Source organism: Ceratotherium simum, chromosome 21, assembly GCF_057802395.1.
Source record: "Ceratotherium simum simum isolate JZ-2026a chromosome 21, ASM5780239v1, whole genome shotgun sequence".
In the NCBI taxonomy this organism is placed as follows: Eukaryota; Metazoa; Chordata; class Mammalia; order Perissodactyla; family Rhinocerotidae; genus Ceratotherium; species Ceratotherium simum.
The window spans coordinates 31,791,800-31,796,274 of NC_141920.1; the positions used below are offsets into that span (position 1 = coordinate 31,791,800).

General features: G+C 48.4%; 1 long non-coding RNA gene across 1 annotated transcript; it reads right to left on the reverse strand.

Moving 5' to 3' along the window:
• Positions 1-2,394: 2,394 nt before the first annotated feature.
• Positions 2,395-4,269, reverse strand: LOC147914275 (uncharacterized). The gene is made up of 2 exons (XR_015555634.1): positions 3,771-4,269; positions 2,395-3,575 (listed from the first exon to the last, which is right to left on the reverse strand). It is a non-coding gene; the product is annotated as an uncharacterized LOC147914275 (long non-coding RNA).
• Between the last annotated feature and the right edge of the window lie 206 nt (positions 4,270-4,475).

Here is a 4,475-nt window from a genome sequence, read left to right on the forward strand (position 1 = left end):
AAATCATTATATATATATATATATATATATATATATATTTGTGTGTGTGTGTGTGAGGAGGATCAGCCCTGAGCTAACATCCATGCCAGTCCTCCTCTTTTTTTTTTTTTTTTTTGCCAAGGAACACTGGCCCTGAGCTAACATCCCTGCCCATCTTCTTCCACTTTATGTGGGACACCGCCACAGCATGGCCTGACAAGCGGTGCGTCGGTGTGCGCCCGGGATCCGAACCCAGGCCGCCAGCAGTGGAGTGCGTGCACTTAACCGCTACACCACGGGGCTGGCCCTAAACTCATTATATTTTGTCTTGAATTTTCTTTTTCTATTCTCCTGAGCCAAGGTGAGCCTTATTTGTGAAAACAGGCAATACTTGCATATTCATTGTGAGCTCTGGTGAGGCCACCAGAATGCCACATGCTAGTTATACTGTGTGTGTGCACACCACATGTAACACACATCTCTATCCGTCTTCAGTAGTGGACTCTGGGCCAGGGGCTAGGCCTTTGAAGAATGTCTAGGGGCTTAAGAATTTCATGCTCTTCACATCTTCGTCTTTTGGGAGAGACAGTAGGCAGAGTTTTCCCAAATTCCCCATACCCTTATACTCTGGAAGAAAGCCCTTGTGCTTGAAAGGGGCCTGCTCTATACCTTTCATTTCCCTGGCACGAATGGAGCCCGATGAGAGGAGAGAGAACTTGGTCTATAACCCTCTGCAGCCTGGCACTGTTGTGATCATACTTTTAATTTTTACTCCTCACTGATGCTCTACTTTAGCTGCAGGAAAACTCAATGGAAACTCAGAGAGGGTCTGTCCCTTGCTCTTAGAAAGTAGTAAGAGATGAGGATGTGAATCACTGGGGGCCAGAGGGCAGACTGTGGGCTCCAAGCTGGCCTCCAGTGATTTTCTCACCCCTGGTATTCTCCTCCTTGTGTAGTACCAGCCCAACTGAACAGTGCTGATCTGTGTAATAATAGGATATTGCAGAAATGATGGAGTATGACTTTTCAGGCTAGATCTTAAAAGATATTGCAACTTCTGCCTTTTCTCTTGGATCACTAGCTCTGGGAGAAGCCAGGTGCCATGTCATGATGACCCTCAAGCAACCTTATGAAGGAAGCCTGTGTTGTGGGAGCTGAGGGCTCCTGCCAACAGCCAGCACCCACTTGCCAGCCTTGTGAATAAGCCATCTTGGAAGTGGATCCTCCAGCCCACTATGTCCTCAAATGACAGCAACTCCATGAACGACCGTGAGCCAGAACCACCCAGTTAAGTCACTCCCACATTCTTGACCCATAGAACCTGAGATAATGCATACTATTTGTTACTGTTTTAAGCTACTAAGTTTTGGAGTTTTTACCTAGCAATAGGCAACTAATATGGTAGATGTATGTTTTGTATGTTTTGTCACCGAAATAGCTCTAGATTTGCAAGTCATTACTTCAGAATTTGGTTAGTTCCTCTGAAGCACTATGCTTACCATGATCCCTGTGCTTCTTATCTGGTGTGCACACCAGAAAATGGGCTTCTCCCCAAGGGTAAATAACTGAGAGAAGTGATAAAGAACTTAATAATATTTTCTCTATAGAATAAACTATTATAACAAACACAGAGAAAGGCAACATTTTAATTGCTACTTTCATTTCGCTTTTTGAAAAAAAATCTAAGCTTAATCATGGGTTTACTTTGCTCCAAGGCACATCTTCAATTTCTCTTTGTTTTTTTGTTTGGAAGATTAGCCCTGAGCTAACATCTGTTGCCAATCCTCCTCTTTTTGCTGAGGAAGACTGGCCCTGGGCTAACATCCATGCCCATCTTCCTCCACTTTATATGGGATGCCGCCACAGCATGGCTTGACAAGCGGTGCATGGGTGCGCGCCCGGAATCCAAACCCCGGGGCCACCATGGTGGAGCGCGTGCACTTAACCGCTCCACCACCAAGCCGGCCCCTCAATTTCTCTTTTCTAAAAAAAATTAAGTTTTATTTAAATATAATACACATACAGAAGAGTGCGTAAATCAAGTGAACATCTTGATGAACTATTACAAAGTGAACACACCCACGTAACCACCACCCAGACCAAAGAAACCAAACATTATCAGCCTTCTAGAAGCCCATCTAGCAGTCTCATCACTACTCTCTCCGCCTTCCCTAAAAGTAACCAGCATCCTGACTTCTAGCATCATTTATTAATGTTAAATTTCATATAAATGGAATCATACAATATGTATTCTTTTGTGTCTGGTTTCTTTTGCTCAATTTACTTGCATTTTTGACTTAGGATGATAAACATCTTGCCTAATTGCCATTAGTATATGTTTCACCTGTTATTTTGGATAAACTTTAATGATAGCCAGACTGTCAACAAGTTCACGCTAGAGTGAAGACACATATATGTATTTAAAAGGAGAAAAAGCCTTCCAGTAATTTATTGGAATTTCACTGAATCTGTGCCTTTTGGTTATCAGAAAGTAGTCGAACTTCTCAGGAATCCAGGCTCTGTCATTTTTCAAGCCGTGTGCCTCTGGATTGTTGCCTCACTGTCCAAATGCTTTTGGGAGAAGTAAGTGACATGTAAAGGCACTCTGTACATTGTGAAAGAAAAAAAGATGCTACACAATTTCAGGTGTTGTTTTGATGTTGAGGTTCATTCATCTTGGCAGCCTCAGATGATGATGATTCTTTATTTATTTATTTTTTTTGTAAGATCAGCCCTCAGCTAACATCCATGCTAATCCTCCTCTTTTTTTGCTGAGGAAGACTGGCTCTGAGCTAACATCTATTGCCAATCCTCCTCCATTTTTTTTTCCCCCCCAAAGCCCCAGTAGATAGTTGTATGTCATAGTCGCACATCCTTCTAGTTGCTGTATGCCGCCTCAGCATGGCCAGAGAAGTGGTGCATCGGTGCGTGCCCGGGGTTCCGAACCCCGGCTGCCAGTAGCGGGGCGCGCGCACTTAACCGCTAAGCCACCGGGCCGGCCCTGATTCTTTATTCTTCAGGACGATTGATCAGAGCTCAGAGACTTGGATGAAAAGTCCCTCAGCCAAGGAGGATAATATATATTTTTGGGGAGGAGGAGGCAGAAAGGCAGGCAATGCTGGGCACTGAGATTTAGAAGAGTAGCTATGTGTTCTTGGTTCTTGTAGGATCCATCTGGGGTTGCTTCCCGCAGAAGCTAGAACTTCCATAGTTAGGAAACAGGGTTTCCAGAGTATTCCTAGTGAGGGGAGCTAGTTTGGAGTGAGTATGGTAATTCTCTTCAACAAGCAAGAGAGAAGCTCATCATTCTTGTTCGGCTGCTACTAGCAATCGTTACAGAAAAGGTGAAGAAAACAAGGGCTATTACCCAACGGACATTACAGTCTCCCAGGGGAGGCACTTATGAAATAATTAGCGAGCAAGATAAACTCACCGTCCCATTAAACCTCATGGAGTAAGGGAATGCCCTGGGGGTAGAGAGTGGGGCGGGATCATTCCAGGCTTGGGTAACCTCTGGGAGAAGGGATGCTTGGAAGGGCCTTCGGTAGGTGTGAGAGGTCAGTAATCTCAGGGCTAGAGGTGACCATGTTCTCACCCTAAAAAAAAAGAGAATAAGATGACTTAAAAAACCCCCAACAACCCAGGCTCCAAGGCAGCCACCGAATCCCTCTATGTCCCCCAGTGCACCACACAGAAAGAGGGTCCAGACTTTCCTACAAAAGACAACCCTACTTCCCGACTCCCACACCCCCCCTTCTCCACAGGAGGGTGGCGAAGGATTTATAACCCACCTCTTTCTTCCAGTTGCCATGGAGACCAACCTCAGGCCTTTTATTCCTTCTGGTACCGGGAACATTTCTCCAACGCAGGCAGAATGGAGGGGGCTTAGCCCAAACACGCCAGTGGCAGTGCCAGGGGAGGGGGCGGTGGTCAAAAATAGCGCGGAGGGGCTGGCGGCCTTGACGGCAGCGGAGGACCAGGGCGTCAAAGGCTAAGGTCACCCGCTGTTCAAGCCCATCCGTCTGTCAAAGACTGGCGGCCAGACGCTGCGAGGGCACTGCTGGCCTGGACGAGGGCGCGAGTTGGGGGAGGACCGGTCGCAGCAGCGGCACGGCACTCGAGGGCGCGCGGCGGCGTCCCAGGAGAGTTCTGGGACTCGGGGGGCCGACCTGTCCATCCGGGCAGGCAGGTGCAGTGGGAGGAGTGGCGCGGGCCCCTCCACCCACGCGTCCATTGGGCTGCACCGCCGTCACTCTCCCCTCAGCACCACCGCCTTCTCTTTCTCGGCCGAGCCAGGATCCCCTCCCCCCACTCTCCGCCCCGCCCCGCCCTGGGGGCCTCTCATTGGACCTAGGCGCGGTCGCTCCATCTCGATTCAGGGAGCTGATTGGACACGAGGCCTTCGGGCCGCCCCCAGCCTGCTTGGATTGGCTTGCTGCGCGTTGGCGCAACGGAAGAGGCGGCCGGCCGAGGGTGCGCTTCTGCTCCGGCTGGAC